This window comes from Eschrichtius robustus, chromosome 13, assembly GCF_028021215.1.
Source record: "Eschrichtius robustus isolate mEscRob2 chromosome 13, mEscRob2.pri, whole genome shotgun sequence".
Lineage (NCBI taxonomy): Eukaryota > Metazoa > Chordata > Mammalia > Artiodactyla > Eschrichtiidae > Eschrichtius > Eschrichtius robustus.
The window spans coordinates 44,295,906-44,313,912 of record NC_090836.1 but is presented as its reverse complement, the minus strand read 5'-3'; the positions used below and the strand labels follow the sequence as shown (position 1 = coordinate 44,313,912).

Genomic DNA, 18,007 nt, shown 5'->3' with positions numbered 1-18,007 from the left:
AGAGTCTGTCATTTAGACATAAATACTGAATTGAATATGAAATCATATGACCTTTCTTCTGGAATTTCCTTTCAAATAACTTAAGGTGGATGGAGAAAGTAGGTGGAGTTATGGATGAAATAAAGTCAGCCTTGAGATAATAATTGCAAAATCTGGGTGATGGGTATCCATCCTTAATAGACAAATAGGGGTCTATTATGTTGTTCTTATACTTTTCTATCTGTTCAAATTTTTACATACAGAAAAAACAAGTCAAATTTAACATATTTGTAATCATTGGGGAAATGGTAATCTTTCTATTAGGGCATAAGCAATAGATTGCTGTTAGATTTCCAAGTTCTCAGCTGTTACAAAAGATGAGATTGGAATTATGGATGAAATAAATCTGGCCTTGACATAATAATTGCAAAATTGGGGTGATAGGCACGTACATTCTGATACACAAGCAACGCATATTGAACGTTTGTTTGAGACAGTCTAACTCCTAGCCTCAGTGAATTGAGAATAGTCTTGTTGTATTGATATAAATCAAAGATCAAAGGCAGGAGAATTTTTCCCTGGCTAAAGGAAGCCAAAAAGCAGTCTTCGTATTTCATATCTTTTCTAATAACCCAGGTATGATCTCACTGTTTGTGAAGCCCAATCCTTCCCAACCTGCAGGCTTACCTTCCAGGACTGAGCCCAGCCCATTCCTCCCTGTACACTGGCTGCTGGAAACCTATCTCATAGTTTTCCTCTCAGCTCTACCCTCCACCTCTCACGCCCTCCTCAGCCTCTTCGACTTCAGGAACCATGACTTCCAAATCCACCGTGAAGAGCCAAAGCAGCGGCCGCCGTGTCTTCAGTGCCGGCTCAGCCAGAGTCCCTGGGGTCAGCCGCTCTGGCTTCAGCAGCGTGCCCGTGTCCCGCTCCAGGGGCAGTGGTGGGCTCGCTGGAGTGGGTGGAGGAGCTGGCTTTGGCAGCCGCAGCCTCTATGGCGTGGGGGGCTCCAAGAGGATCTCCCTCGGAGAGGTCGGCTGTGTCTACCGTGGTGGATATGGCGGCAGCGCTGGAGGCGGCTATGGCGTTGGAGGTGGAGGCGGGAGTGGATTTGGTTTTGGCAGTGGAGCTAGTGGTGGTTTTGGGCTCGGTGGTGGAGCTGGCTTTGGTATTGGCTATTGGGGCCCTGGCATACCCGTCTGTCCCCCTGGAGGCATCCAAGAGGTCACCATCAACCAGAGTCTCCTGACTCCCCTCAACCTGCAAATCGACCCCACCATCCAGCGGGTCAGGACTGAGGAGCGGGAGGAGATTAAGACCCTCAACGACAAGTTTGCCTCCTTCGTCGACAAGGTGAGCCGGGAGCACCTGCCCTCCACTGGGATTTCAGAGTCCCCAGTCTAGAGACTCAACCAATGTCCTACGAGGGGGAGCCTCGGCAGAGAGGGAGGAGGGGACTCAGGCTAGCTCTCCACTGGGATGCAGGATAGGCTCCATGTGGACCACAGGCAGAAGGTGATGGAAATCATTTACAACTACTGATCCCTTAAATGTCTCTCATCCCTGCCTGGGAAGAATTCTCAACTCTTGATAACCCTGAAGCAAAGAAAAGGAAAAGAGAGAATGAAGTGGATTAACACTTACCACTAATGGGTCTACAATGGGATACAAAGAAAAGGCCAGTCACTACCTTCTCTGAGGTTCTGGCCTACCTTTCCAGCAGGAAGAAAAAAAAAATGAAAAACAAAGAGAAGAAAATAAAAGTAAAATTATTTTCCATCCAGGTGAGAAAAAGAAACATTTGAGATGTACAAATATTTATAATTTTTTTTAAACATCTTTATTGAAGTATAATTGCCTTACAATGGTGTGTTAGCTTCTGCTTTATAACAAAGTGAATCAGTTATACATATACAATATGTTCCCATTTCTCTTCCCTCTTTTTTTTTTTTTTTTTTAAAACATCTTTATTGAAGTATAATTGCCTTACAATGGTGTGTTAGCTTCTGCTTTATAACAAAGTGAATCAGTTATACATATACAATATGTTCCCATTTCTCTTCCCTCTTGCATCTCCCTCCCTCCCACCCTCCCCATCCCACCCCTCTAGGTGGTCACAAAGCACCAAGCTGATCTCCCTGTGCTATGCGGCTGCTTCCCACTAGCTATCTATTTTACATTTGGTAGTGTATATATGTCCATGACACTCTCTTACCCTGTCACATCTCACCCCACCCCCTCCCCATATCCTCAAGTCCATTCTCTGGTAGGTCTGTGTCTTTATTCCCGTCTTGCCACTAGGTTCTTCATGGCCTTTTTTTCCCCCTTAGATTCCGTATATATGTGTTAGCATACTGTATTTGTTTTTCTCTTTCTGACTTACTTCACTCTGTATGACAGACTCTAACTCCATCTACCTCATTACAAATACCTCCATTTCATTTCTTTTTATGGCTGAGTAATATTCCATTGTATATATGTGCCACATCTTCTTTATCCATTCATCTGTCGATGGACATTTAGGTTGCTTCCATGTCCTGGCTATTGTAAATAGAGCAGCAATGAACATTTTGGTACATGACTCTTTTTGACCTATGGTTTTCTCAGGGTATATGCCCAGTAGTGGGATTGCTGGGTCGTATGGTAGTTCTATTTGTAGTTTTTTAAGGAACCTCCATACTGTTCTCCATAGTGGCTGTATCAATTTACATTCCCACCAACAGTGCAAGAGTGTTCCCTTTCCTCCACACCCTCTCCAGCATTTATTGTTTCTAGATTTTTTGATGATGGCCATTCTGACCGGTGTGAGATGATATCTCATTGTAGTTTTGATTTGCATTTCTCTAATGATGAATGATGTTGAGCATTCTTTCATGTGTCTGTAGGCCATCTGTATATCTTCTTTGGATAAATGTCTGTTTAGGTCTTCTGCCCATTTTTGGATTGGGTTTTTCGTTTTTTTGTTATTGAGCTGCATGAGCTCCTTGTAAATCTTGGAGATTAATCCTTTGTCAGTTGCTTCATTTGCAAATATTTTCTCCCATTCTGATGGTTGTCTTTTGGTCTTGTTTATGGTTTCCTTTGCTGTGCAAAAGCTTTTAAGTTTCATTAGGTCCCATTTGTTTATTTGTGTTCTTATTTCCATTTCTCTGGGAGCTGGGTCAAAAAGAATCTTGCTGTGATGTATGTCATAGAGTGTTCTGCCTATGTTTTCCTCTAAGAGTTTGATAGTGTCTGCCCTTACACTTAGGTCTTTAATCCATTTTGAGTTTATTTTTGTGCATGGTGTCAGGGAGTGTTCTAATTTCATACTTTTACATGTAGCTGTCCAATTTTCCCAGCACCACTTATTGAAGAGGCTGTCTTTTCTCCACTTTATATGCTTGCCTCCTTTATCAAAGATAAGGTGACCATATGTGTGTGGGTTTATCTCTGGGCTTTCTATCCTGTTCCATTGATCTATATTTCTGTTTTTGTGCCAGTACCAAACTGTCTTGATTACTGAAGCTTTGTAATATAGTCTGAAGTCAGGGAGCCTGATTCCCCCGGCTCCATTTTTCGTTCTCAAGATTGCTTTGGCTATTCGGGGTCTTTTGTGTTTCCATACAAATTGTGAAATTTTTTGTTCTAGTTCTGTGAAAAATGCCAGTGGTAGTTTGATAGGGATTGCACTGAATCTGTAGATTGCTTTGGGTAGTAGAGTCATTTTCACAATGTTGATTCTTCCAATCCAGGAACATGGTATATCTCTCCACCTATTTGTATCATCTTTAATTTCTTTCATCAGTGTCTTATAATTTTCTGTATACAGGTCTCTTGTCTCCTTAGGTAGGTTTATTCCTAGATATTTTATTCTTTTTGTTGCAATGGTAAACGGGAGTGTTTTCTTAATTTCACTTTCAGATTTTTCGTCATTAGTGTATAGAAATGCAAGAGATTTCTGTGCATTAATTTTGTATCCTGCTACTTTACCAAATTCATTGATTAGCTCTAGGAGTTTTCTGGTAGCATCTTTAGGATTCTCTATGTATAGTATCATGTCATCTGCAAATAGTGACAGCTTTACTTCTTCTTTTCCGATTTGGATTCCTTTTATTTCTTTGTCTTCTCTGATTGCTGTGGCTAACACTTCCAAAACTATGTTGAATAATAGTGGTGAGAGTGGGCAACCTTGTCTTGTTCCTGATCTTAGTGGAAATGGTTTCAGTTTTTCACCATTGAGGACAATGTTGGCTGTGGGTTTGTCATATATGGCCTTTATTATGTTGAGGAAAGTTCCCTCTATGCCTACTTTCTGCAGGGCTTTTATCATAAATGGGTGTTGAATTCTGTCGAAAGCTTTCTCTGCATCTATTGAGATGATCATATGGTTTTTCTCCTTCAATTTGTTAATATGGTGTATCACATTGATTGATTTGCGTATGTTGAAGAATCCTTGCATTCCTGGGATAAACCCCACTTGATCATGGTGTATGATCCTTTTAATGTGCTGTTGGATTCTGTTTGCTAGTATTTTGTTGAGGATTTTTGCATCTATGTTCATCAGTGATATTGGCCTGTAGTTTTCTTTCTTTGTGACATCTTTGTCTGGTTTTGGTATCAGGGTGATGGTGGCGTCGTAGAATGAGTTTGGGAGTGTTCCTCCCTCTGCAATATTTTGGAAGAGTTTGAGAAGGATAGGTGTTAGCTCTTCTCTAAATGTTTGATAGAATTCGCCTGTGAAGCCATCTGGTCCTGGGCTTTTGTTTGTTGGAAGGTTTTTAATCACAGTTTCAATTTCAGTGCTTGTGATTGGTCTGTTCATATTTTCTATTTCTTCCTGGTTCAGTCTCGGCAGTTTGTGCATTTCTAAGAATCTGTCCATTTCTTCCAGGTTGTCCATTTTATTGGCATAGAGTTGCTTGTAGTAATCTCTCATGATCGTTTGTATTTCTGCAGTGTCAGTGGTTACTTCTCCTTTTTCATTTCTAATTCTATTGATTTGAGTCTTCTCCCTTTTTCTCTTGATGAGTCTGGCTAATGGTTTATCAATTTTGTTTATCTTCTCAAAGAACCAGCTTTTAGTTTCATTGATTTTTGCTATTGTTTCCTTCATTTCTTTTTCATTTATTTCTGACCTAATCTTTATGATTTCTTTCCTTCTGCTGGCTTTGGGAGTTTTTTGTTCTTCTTTCTCTAATTGCTTTAGGTGCAAGGTTAGGTTGTTTATTCGAGATGTTTCCTGTTTCTTGAGGTAGGCTTGTATTGCTATAAACTTCCCTCTTAGCACTGCTTTTGCTGCGTCCCATAGGTTTTGGGTCGTCGTATCTCCATTGTCATTTGTTTCTAGGTATTTTTTGATTTCCCCTTTGATTTCTTCAGTGATCACTTCGTTATTAAGTAGTGTATTGTGTAGCCTCCATGTGTTTGTATTTTTTACAGATCTTTTCCTGTAATTGATATCTAGTCTCATAGCGTTGTGGTCGGAAAAGATACTTGATACGATTTCAATTTTCTTAAATTTACCAAGGCTTGATTTGTGACCCAAGATATGATCTATCCTGGAGAATGTTCCATGAGCACTTGAGAAAAATGTGTATTCTGTTGTTTTTGGGTGGAATGTCCTATAAATATCAATTAAGTCCATCTTGTTTAATGTATCATTTAAAGCTTGTGTTTCCTTATTTATTTTCATTTTGGATGATCTGTCCATTGGTGAAAGTGGGGTGTTAAAGTCCCCTACTATGATTGTGTTGCTGTCGATTTCCCCTTTTATGGCTGTTAGTATTTGCCTTATGTATTGAGGTGCTCCTATGTTGGGTGCATAAATATTTACAATTGTAATACCTTCCTCTTGGATCGATCCCTTGATCATTATATAGTGTCCTTCTTTGTCTCTTGTAATAGTCTTTATTTTAAAGTCTATTTTGTCTGATATGAGAATTGCTACTCCAGCTTTCTTTTGATTTCCATTTGCATGGAATATCTTTTTCCATCCCCTCACTTTCAGTCTGTATGTGTCTCTAGGTCTGAAGTGGGTCTCTTGTAGACAGCATATATATGGGTCTTGTTTTTGTATCCATTCAGCCAGCCTGTGTCTTTTGGTGGGAGCATTTAATCCATTTACATTCAAGGTAATTATTGATATGTATGTTCCTATTCCCATTTTCTTAAATGTTTTGGGTTTGTTATTGTAGGTGTTTTCCTTCTCTTGTGTTTCTTGCCTAGAGAAGTTCCTTTAGCATTTGTTGTAAAGCTGGTTTGGTGGTGCTGAACTCTCTCAGCTTTTGCTTGTCTGTAAAGGTTTTAATTTCTCCATCGAATCTGAATGAGATCCTTGCTGGGTAGAGTAATCTTGGTTGTAGGTTTTTCTCCTTCATCACTTTAAGTATATCCTGCCACTCCCTTCTGGCTTGCAGAGTTTCTGCTGAAAGATCAGATGTTAACCTTATGGGGATTCCCTTGTGTGTTATTTGTTTTTTTTCCCTTGCTGCCTTTAATATGTCTTCCTTATATTTAATTTTTGACAGTTTGATTAATATGTGTCTTGGCGTGTTTCTCCTTGGGTTTATCCTGTATGGGACTCTCTGTGCTTCCAGGGCTTGGTTAACTATTTCCTTTCCCATATTAGGGAAGTTTTCAACTATAATCTCTTCAAATATTTTCTCAGTCCCTTTCTTTTTCTCTTCTTCTTCTGGGACCCCTAAAATTCGAATGTTGGTGCGTTTAATGTTGTCCCAGAGGTCTCTGAGACTGTCCTCAGTTCTTTTCATTCTTTTTTCTTTATCCTGCTCTGCAGTAGTTATTTCCACCATTTTATCTTCCAGGTCACTTATCCTTTCTTCTGCCTCAGTTATTCTGCTATTGATCCCATCTAGAGTATTTTTAATTTCATTTATTGTGTTTTTCATCGTTGCTTGGTTCCTCTTTAGTTCTTCTACATCCTTGTTAAATGTTTCTTGCATTTTGTCTATTCTATTTCCCAGATTTTGGATCATCCTTACTATCATTATTCTGAATTCTTTTTCAGGTAGACTACCTATTTCCTCTTCATTTGTTAAGTCTGGTGTGTTTTGACCCTGTTCCTTCATCTGCTGTGTGTTTTTCTGTCGTCTCATTTTGCTTATCTTACTGTGTTTGGGATCTCCTTTTCACAGGCTGCAGGTTCGTAGTTCCCGTTGTTTTTGGTATCTGTCCCCAGTGGCTAAGGTTGGTTCAGTGGGTTGTGAAGGCTTCCTGGTGGAGGGAACTAGTGCCTGAGTTCTGGTGGATGAGGCTGGATCTTGTCTTTCTGGTGGGCACGTCCACGTCTGGTGGTGTATTTTGGGGTGTCTGTGGCCTTATTATGATTTTAGGCAGCCTCTCTGCTAATGGATGGGGCTGTGTTCCTGTCTTGCTAGTTGTTTGGCATAGGGTGTTCAGCACTGTAGCTTGCTGGTCATTGAGTGATGCTGGGTCTTGATGTTGAGATGGAGATCTCTGAGAGATTTTTGCCGTTTGGTATTACGTGGAGCTGGGAGGTCTCTTGTGGACCAGTGTCCTGAAGTTGGCTCTCCCACCTCAGAGGTACGGCCCTGATGCCTGGCTGGAGCACCAAGAGCCTTTCGTCCACACGGCTCAGAGTAAAAGGGAGAAAAAATAGAAAGAAAGAAAGAAAGAAAGAAAGAAAGAGGCTATAATATAGTGAAGTAAAATAAAGCTATTATAAAGCAAAGCTATACAGACAAAATCTCACCCAGAAGCATATACATATACACTCACAAAAAAAGGAAAAGGGGAAAAATTAATATATCCTGCTCCCAAAGTCCACCTCCTGAATTTGGGATGATTCGTTGTCTATTCAGGTATTCAGCAGATGCAGGCACATCAAGTTGTTTGTGGAGTTTTAATCCACTGCTTCTGATGCTACTGGGAGAGATTTCCCCTTCTCTTCTCTGTTCGCACAGCTCCCGGGGTTCAGCTTTGGATTTGGACCCGCCTCTGCATGTAGGTCGCCTGAGGGTGTCTGTTCCCCGCCCAGACAGGACGGGGTTAAAGGAGCAGCTGCTTCGGGGGCTCTGGCTCACCCAGGCCGCGGGGAGGGAGGGGTACGGAGGAGGCGGGGCGAGCCTGCGGCGTCAGAGGCCAGCGTGACGTTGCAGCAGCCTGAGGCGCACAGTGCGTTCTCCCGGGGAAGTTGTCCCTGGATCACAGGACCCTGGCAGTGGCGGGCTGCACAGGCTCCCGGGAGGGGCGGTGTGGCGAGTGACCTGTGCTCGCACACAGGATTTTTGGAGGCGGCAGCAGCAGCCCCAGCGTCTCACGCCCGCCTCTGGGGTCCGCGCTGATAGCCGCGGCTCGCGCCAGTCTCTGGAGTTCGTTTAGGCGGCGCTCTGAATCCCCTCTCCTTGCGCGCTGCGAAACAAAGAAGCAAGAAAAAGTCTCTTGCCTCTTCGGCAGCTGCAGACTTTTTCCCGGTCTCCCTCCCAGCCAGCTGTGGTGCGCTAACCCCTTCAGGCTGTGTTCACGCCGCCAACCCCAGTCCTCTCCCTGGGATCCGACCGAAGCCCGAGCCTCAGCTCCCAGCCCCACCCGCCCCGGCGGGGGAGCAGACAAGCCTCTCGGGCTGGTGAGCGCTGCTCGGCGCCGAGCCTCTGTGCGGGAATCTCTCCGCTTTTTCCTCTGCGCCCCTGTTGCTGTGGGATCCGCGCTGATAGCCGCGGCTCGCGCCCGTCTCTGGAGTTCGTTTAGGCGGCGCTCTGAATCCCCTCTCCTCGCGCACCAGGAAACAAAGAGGGAAGAAAAAGTCTCTTGCCTCTTCGGCAGCTGCAGACTTTTTCCCGGACTCCCTCCCGGCTAGCTGTGGTGCACTAACCCCTTCAGGCTGTGTTCACGCCGCCAACCCCAGCCCTCTCCCTGGGATCCGACCGAAGCCTGAGCCTCAGCTCCCAGCCCCGCCCGCCCCGGCGGGTGAGCAGACAAGCCTCTCGGGCTGGTGAGTGCTGGTCGGCGCCGAGCCTCCGTGCCGGAATCTCTCCGCTTTGCCCTCCGCACCCCTGTTGCTGCGCTCTCCTCCGTGGCTCCGAAGCTTCCCCCCTCTGCCACCCGCAGTCTCTGCCCGCGAAGGTCCTTCCTAGTGCGTGGAAATCTTTCCTCCTTCACAGCTCCCTCCCACTGGTGCAGGTGCCGTCCCTATTCTTTTGTCTCTGTTATTTCTTTTTTCTTTTGCCCTACCCAAGTACGGGGGGAGTTTCTTGCCTTTTGGGAGGTCTGACGTTTTCTGCCAGCGTTCAGTGGGTGTTCTGTAGGAGCAGTTCCACGTGTAGATGTATTTCTACCCTATCTGTGGGAAGGAAGGTGATCTCCGCGTCTTACTCTTCCGCCATCTTCTCCCCAACCTTATAATTTGTTTTTTTAAAAAAAAGTTATTCTAGAAACAGAGTATGACCATCTATCAAGAGTGTTTTAGAAGAGATACATGCACTAAATGGGAGTTTAGATTAGAATCTAATCATTAGATATCATTTAACATCCTTTTTATTTTAGAAAATAAAAGCTTTGTATAATACATCAGGTAAAAACTATTTTAAATTACACTTTTGATTCTGCTTGTCAAGAGAAAGAGAGGAAGTGATGAAAAAATCACTGATAGGCACAATAACTTGTAGGGCAGGAACAGCTCAAAAGTCTATGGGGGAATTTCATCAATGAGATCTGCTGGTTTAGAAGGAAGAATATCAGGGGAGCCTACCTCCCAATCTGAGCCTCTGTATATTCCCTTAGTAGCCCAGCACCATGGACACCACCCCAGCCTACTTGGAAACCTGGTAATACAGATACCTGTTCCTTTCTTTCTATGTCTAGCAAAGGACTCTCTTGCCTTCCTGCAGGTGTGGTTCCTGGAGTAGCAGAACAAGGGCCTGGATACCAAGTGGACCCTCCCTCAGCAGCAGGGATCCAAGCCCGTGAGGCTGACCCTGGTGCCTACATTTGAGCAGTACATCAACAACCTCAGGGGGTGGAAGGAATCTCTCCTCTTCTTTAGTGGCTGCCCAGACTCAGAGCTCAGACACGTGCAGGATCTGGTGGAGGACTTCAAGAACAAGTTGAGTTACAGGAGAGAAGTGAGCTCAGTTTTCTGAAGCCCACACTTCAAATCTACCAAGTGACTAGGTCCAGTTGAGGGCATGATTGCTTAGGAAAAAATATCCAATGGAAATGAAAATTTCCATTGGCTCTTTCAAAATCCTTTACTCACTGGCTCAAGCATCTTTCATCATCCTCTCTGGAAATGAAGAAGAAATCAGTAAGCCTGCAACAGCACCGAATGAACCTGTAACACTGAGGAAGGTGAGCTTAGCAATATTAGGTGTCCCCTTTCTTTTGTTGAAGGCTGGCAGAGCCCACACATGGGAGGAGAAGATATTGGGTGGGCTGGGAGTAGGGGTCGGCTGACTCCGAATTGTTCCTCCTTTCCCAGGACGTGGATGCTGCATGAATGAGGTTGAACTGCACACCAAGATAAATACCCTTAATGATCAAATTGATCACTTATGTTCTTACTTTGAGATGGAGAGAACCTCACCCTGTTTGTTCGTTTTTCCGCTTAGGAGGCTGAGTGGATGGAATGTTTGGGAGTTGGATCTCATAGATATATATCACTGGAAGCAGAGGTACTAACGATCTGTATCTGGTAGGAGTGCTCTCAGATGCAATCCTACAGCTCAGACGTTTCTGTGGTCCTCGCCGTGGGCAACAATCATAATGTGGACGTGGACAGCACCATTTCTGAGGTCAAAGGCCTACATGGAGAGATTGCTCAAATGAGGCAGGCTGAGGCCAAGTCCTTACACCAGACCAAGGTGAGCAGTTGCCAGCAACGGGAGAGAAATCCTGTGCCCCTGCGACGGTCCAGCCACCGCAGGGGGTCTTCCAGGTCCCGACGGAGAGGGGTAAAGGACTGAATAGCACCGTGAGTATGGGGTCAGAAGGACCAAGACAACTCATGGCTGCAAGGCACTTTATTTAGAATCTACTGAATCTTATATAGACAGAACAGGAACTCATTATTAGACAGTGAACCCATAGAATTGCTTATCGTCTCAGTTCAGTCACCACCATGGACGTCAACAAGTTTACAACAACTATCCTTGAACCTTATCTTCCCTTAAGCAGGCACACACACAGCCCCCAGCCATAAGGAACAACCAGGACTCTCAGTTCCCTGAGGTCTCCTGGCTTGAGATAGCTTTGCTAATCTCTTTTACATTCCACAGGCCTGGGAAAAAGAGTGCATTCCAAGTCAAGGGTAAGGGCTTTGCTTTTTGTGAGAGACACACTGTCTCCTCCAGGAGTTACCTCCGGCTAAGACTGCATGCTTCCCACATGCCCCCGCCCCAGGTGGTTACACTCAGCTGCACCAGCCTACCGCAGTTTTTTGAGTGGAGTTTGAAATACAATGACCCTGGATGATTTCATAGGAGGTCTGTCATTGCTCAGTTCACGTAGACAATTAAAGAATTTACAGTTAGGCCTATTGAATAAAAAGAAAAAAGAGTTTAATGACATTGCCCTACTGAGTTTTGCCTTCAACCTCTTCCTGATTGTGAAATCCCTTAGATATCACTAAGAACATCACTAGTTTATTGAAAAAGTAGGTGCTCAATGATCCTACAGAACTATTCAATAGTGCAGCAGCAAATAATCTTGTGCCATCTACTATTTCTAGAGATGTCGCATCGTTTGGTGTGAGTTTATTAGATGGCTGGGAATTGACAGCCATTTTTGGCATGTGAAAGCCCATAAACACTTTATCTACCCGCATGCACACTGCTTCTCTATTCTTCTGGACTACAGTGTAAGGAGCTGCAGGTCAAGGTACATAGACAAGGGGATGACATGTACAACACCAAGCAGGAGACTGCTGAGCTCAACCACATGATCCAGAGACTGATCTGAGACAGACCATGGCCACATGCAGTCCACCATCTCCAGTGGCTATGGCAGTGTCAGTGGTGTCAGCAGTAGCTTAGGCCTGGGCGGAGGCAGTGGCTATTCCTACAGCAGTGGTCACAGCGTTGGAGGTGGCTTCAGTTCCGGCAGTGGCAGAGCCATAGTGGGTGGCCTCAGCTCCTCCAGGGGCAGCAGTTCCACCGTCAAATACACCACCACCTCCTCCTCCAGCAGGAAGAACTACAAGCACTGAAGTCCTCCTGTTGGTACTTGGTCCCACATTGTCTCAGCCCCCCATCCAGCTGCATTGCCCCCTTCTCAGGTTGCTGCTTCTCTCCTGTCTCCGACTTCTCTTGGCCTATGAGTTAGAGCAGAAGTGGCTAAGTCCTCATTTCCTCCGTCTATACTGGCTTCACCCGAACCTCCATTACTCACTATCAGAAGGTCAACAATCAGTGTCATGAACATATGTAGGCATCCTACTGATGTTCCCATCTTATTATCAGTTTCATCAGTCTACCATGATTCTAGGAAGAAAATGACCTATGCCCTCCTTGAACACTGACAATAGAGATCATGAAAACAGAGCAGGGAATCTTCCCTTTAACTGTCCTGCCCATTCTAGCTAGACTCAGGAGTTCCCCACAGAACAAATAAGTTATCTTCCCATGCAGTGTCCCTAAATGGTATTGACACCACCCTCTCAGCTGCAGTTATATCCCTACAATGTTTTTCTCTGCTCTCTTTGCTTTCTTTTGTTGTGTTGAATAAAGCAGATTTCTAATATAAAGATTCTGTGTTAGATTGTAGTGTTGATTATGTACTGGTTCTGAAACTTACTCAACCCACTCAGTGATCCTCATCTTTGGAGAACCACCTCTCAGCCCCACTGACAACTTACCCTGCTTCATACCCAACTCTATCAGTCAACATCATGTGATACTCAGTTATTCTGTGGGTGGGTGACTACCAACTACTATTCAGCCCTCTGCCACTCAGGGTTTTTTCTCAAAATGGAGTCTTTGAGAGAGTCTCTTCAGCAAGTGGTGTTGGGAAAGCTGGACAGCTGCATGTAAATCAATGAAGTTAGAACACGCCTTCTCACCATACACAAAAACAAACTAAAAATGGCTTAAAGACTTAAACATAAGACCATAAAACTCCTATAAGAGAACATAGGCAAAACATTCTCTGACATAAATCATACCAATGTTTTCTTAGGTCAGTCTCCCAAAGCAATAGAAATAAAACCAAAAATAAACAAATGGGACCTAATCAAACTTACAAGCTTCTGCACAGCAAAGGAAAACATAAACAAAATGCAAATACAACCTACAGAATGGGAGAAAATATTTGCAAACAATGCGACTGAAAAGGGCTTAATTTCCAAAATATACAAACAACTCAACAACAAAGAAACAAACAACCCAATCAAAAAATGGGCAGAAGACCTAAAGAGACATTTCTCCAAAGGAGAAATACAAATGGCCAATAGGCACATAAAAAGATGCTCAACATGGCTAATTACTAGAGAAATGCAAATCAAAACTGCAATGAGGTACCACCTCACTCTGGTCAGAAGGGCCATCATTAAAAAGTCTACAAATAACAAATGCTGGAGAGGGTGTGGAGAAAAGGGAACCCTACTACATTATTGGTTGGAATGTAAGTTGGTGCAGCCACTGTGGAAAACAGTATGTGCGCTCCTCAGAAAACTAAAAATAGAATTACCATGTGATCCAGCAATCCCACTCTTGGGCATATAGCCAGACAAAACTATAATTCAAAAAGATATAGGGTGACGGTGGCCTCATAGAACGAGTTTGGGAGTGTTCCTCCTTCTGAAATTTTTTGAAAGAGTTTGAGAAGGATAGTTGTTAACTCTTCTCTAAATGTTTGATAGAATTTGCCTATAAAGCCATCTGGTCCTGGACTTTTGTTTGTTGGAAGATTTTTAATTAGAGTTTCGATTTCATTACTTGTGATTGGTCTGTTTATATTTTCTAATTCTTCTTGGTTCAGTCTTGGAAAGTTGTACCTTTCCAAGAATTTATCCATTTCTTCCAGGTTGTCCATTTTATTGGCATATAGTTGCTTGTAGTAGTCTCTTATGATCCTTTGTACTTCTGTGGTGTCAGTTGTAATTTCTCCTTTCAGGATACAAAATTAATGCACAGAAATCTCTTGCATTCCTATACACTAACAATGAAAGGTCAGAAAGAGAAATTAAGGAAACAGTCCCACTTACTATTGCAACAAAAAGAATAAAATACCTAGGAGTAAACCTACCTAAGGAGACAAAAGACCTGTATGCAGAAAACTATAAAACACTGATGAAAGAAATCTAAGATGACACAGACAGATGGAGAGATATACCATGCTCCTGGAGTGGAAGAATCAATATTGTGAAAATGACTATGCTACCCAAAGCAATCTACAGTTTGAATGAAATCCCTATCAAATTACCAATGGCATTTTCCAGAGAATTAGAACAAAAAATTTTACAATTTGTATGGAAACACAAAAGACCCCAAATAGCCAAAGCAATCTTGATAAAGAAAAATGGAACTGGAGGAATCAGGCTCCCCAACTTCAAACTATACTACAAAGCTACAGTAATCAAGACAGTACTGGCACAAAAACAGAAATATAGATCAATGGTACAGGATAGAAAGCCCAGAGATAAATCCATGCACCTATGGTCACCTAATCTATGATAAAGGAGGCAAGAATATACAATGGAGAAAAGGCAGCCTCTTCAATAAATGATGCTGGGAAAACTGGACAACTACATGTAAACGAATGAAATTAGAACAATTCCTAACACCATACACAAAAATGAACTCAAAATGGATTAAAGATCTAAATGTAAGACTGGACACTATAAGACTCTTAGAGGAAAACATAGGAGAAACACTCTTTGACATAAATCACAGCAAGATCTTTTATGACTCACCTCCTAGAGTAATGGAAATAAAAACAAAAATAAACAAATGGGACCTAATGAAACTTAAAAGCTTTTGCACAGCAAAGGAAACCATAAACAAGACGAAAAGACAACACTTAGAAGGGGAGAAAATGTTTACACATGGAGAAACTGACAAAGGATTAATCTCCAAACTATACAAACAGCTCATGCAGCTCAATACCAAAAAAACAAACAACACAATCAAAACATGGGTGGAAAGATCTAAATAGACATTTCTCCAAAGAAGACAAACAGATGGCCAACAAACACATGAAAAGATGCTCAAGATCACTAATTATTAGAAAAATGCAAATCAAATCTACAGTGAGGTGTCACTTCACACCAGTCAGAATGGCCATCAACAAATAATCTACAAACAATAAATGCTGGAGGGTGTGGAGAAAAGGGAACCCTCTTGCACTGTTGGTGGGAACGTAAATTGATGCAGCCACCATGGAGAACAGTAGGCAGGTTCCTTAAAAAACTAAAATAGAATTACCATATGACCCAGCAATCCCACTACTGGGCATATACCCAGAGAAAACCGTAATTCAAAAAGACACATGCACCCCAGTGTTCACTGCAGCACTATTTACAATAGCCAGGACATGGAAGCAACCTAAATGTCCATCAACAGAGGAATGGATAAAGAAGCTGTGGTACATATATACAATGGAATATTACTCAACCATAGAAAGAAATGAAATTGGGTCATTTGTAGAGATGTGGATGGACCTAGAGCCTGTCATACAGAGTGAGATAAGTCAGAAAGAGAAAAACAAATATTGTATATTAATGCATATATGTGGAATCTAGAAAACTGGTATAGATGATCTTATTTGCAAAGCAGAAATAGAGACACAGATGTAGAACAAACATATGGATACCAAGGGGAAAAGGGGGGAGTGGGATGAATTGGGAGATTGGGATTGACATATATACACTATTGATACTATGTATAGAATAGATAACTATTGAGAACCTACTGTATAGCACAGGGAACTCTACTCAGTGCTCTATAGTGACCTAAATGGGAAGGAAATCCAAAAAAGAGGGGACATATGTATGAGTATAGCTGATTCACTTTGCTGTACAGTAGACAGTAACACAACAGTGTAAAGCAACTATACTCCAATAAAAATTAATTAAAAAAAAAAGAAAGATGGTCCAGGTTAACAGATGACACAGATTAGCATGGAGGCGGTTATGGCTGGGAACATTCTCCTTTTGTGATAGGATATCCAACAGCCGTTTTCAGTGTAAAATTCTATACAAGTTTTGACAAGCAAAACAGATGTTAGAGGTTTATTCAAATCTTCCCAGATATCAGTGTCAGGGTTACGATTTTGACGTTTAGACAGAAACAGATTTTTAGGCCAAGTTTACACAAGCTTATTCTAGAATTTGGCTCATCAGGCTTTCCAACCAGGTGCTACCTGTATGCAGAAGAATAAAAAGCAAGGAAAAATTCCATAGGAACAACAATTACCAATTCAATTATAATAATTTTTGCTAATTTGGAGCCACAGCAGAGACCCTCTGCCCTGGATCATGGATCAAGTTGCAATCTAGCCTTATGCCATGGTGGTCCACAGGTGTGCAAGGGACTTGCAGCTGAGCAGGTCACTAGGCAGAAGTTTTGGATCTGGGGAAGACTTCTGAGAATTAGTGACCACCCTACCCTACTATTATGCAGCTGTAGGGTTTGAGTCAAGGGAATGATGGAAGCAGAGGTCAGGAACTACCAAGCTGTACAAAATCCCAAAAGCTGTTGGGGAAACTTCCCAATGAGCCAGGCACAGACTCTGGTTCCCCCTCCCCATGTGAAAAGCTCCATGACAGCAGGTTACTTACAGGCTTCTCTCACCACCCTGGAATGAAGGCCAGATATGTCCCCAGTTCTGTGGAGGCCAGCTACATGCCAGCAGCTTGACCTTCAGGGCAGGCATTACTATCCCAGTCAGCTATGAATAGGGCCACCAGACAAAATAGAGCCTGCCTAGTGGAACTTGAATTTCACATAAACAACAAAAACATTTTATCATAAAGCTTTCTATTCCATGATGGTTTCTGATACAGTGATTTCTACTCATTGCTTGTTTGTTTTCAATGTTTTCTTCTTATTCTTGTGCATTTTGTTTTGTGGTTGCTGTTGCTATTAGGTTCCCCTAGGGATCTTACAGTTTTTTGTTGTGAATTAGGACCTCTTCTGTCATATTTTCTAATCACTGGAAGGTAGTGCATGAGAGTTACTGATTCCTGTACCAATCACCTTGCTAAACTTTATCCCAGTTCTGATGATGAAGTGACAAGAAAGAGGCAGAGCCAGGATGCAAGGACCGACCTGCCTCCTTTCGTAATCTTCACTATTCCCCAGTGCTAGGGCGGTGCGGTATCACCCTTGGACTCTGGCTCCATCAGTTCCCCCTCTGGCCGTGGGGAGAGGTGCAGGTGTGGACCAGGAGGGGTCGACCTGGCCTCCCCCATCACTCCAGCCCTTCCCGGCTGTGCTTGCCCTCCAGTGGAGATGCCATTGCGCTAGGGTGCTAAGAGCAAACACAGGAGTGGGCTCCTCTCCTCAACGGGACATCTGCTGGCTCATGACATCAGCTGGTGACATACCCCGCACCGAGGGCAAACACCAAGGAGTGTTGCCCTTGAGGCTGAGAATGCCAGCCCACACTGGGAGGATGAGGAATGACTGCTTTTGCCCAAGCTGGCACAGCATCCCGTTCTCTCCTCCCCCAGCTCTGGACTCCATCCAAGCTTTATTTTGTCTTTCCTCCTCCTGAGAACCTTACCAGTCTCTGCAGCCTTATTTTCCCCGCTCTGACCTCTCGTTTATTCCTTGGTGATGTAGGAGTGATGAGTGGAGTATGACTGTCTTTAGCCTGTATTACTCTCATCTAAAAACATGTTTTCCAAACCTCATTATTTGCTCATATATGCTCTATGTCACTCAGCCACCCAGCAAAGTCACTCAGCAATACAGTGTAAGGTTACCTGTGGCAGAGCTAGCTTTTAGACACTGCAGATAATTGAAAGGCAGGTAGGTACATTATTAAGCTCATGTTGGATTCAACTGAATTATGTGCCTACCCTTGAAGAAAAATCCCTCTCACTTGACAGAGCCAGAACTACACCCATAAA

The 18,007-nt window shown here is 43.2% G+C and overlaps 1 pseudogene; it reads left to right on the top strand.

Moving 5' to 3' along the window:
• The first annotated feature begins 792 nt into the window (after positions 1–792).
• On the top strand, positions 793–12,142 carry LOC137775806 (keratin, type II cytoskeletal 6A-like; annotated as a pseudogene).
• Positions 12,143–18,007: the final 5,865 nt, after the last annotated feature.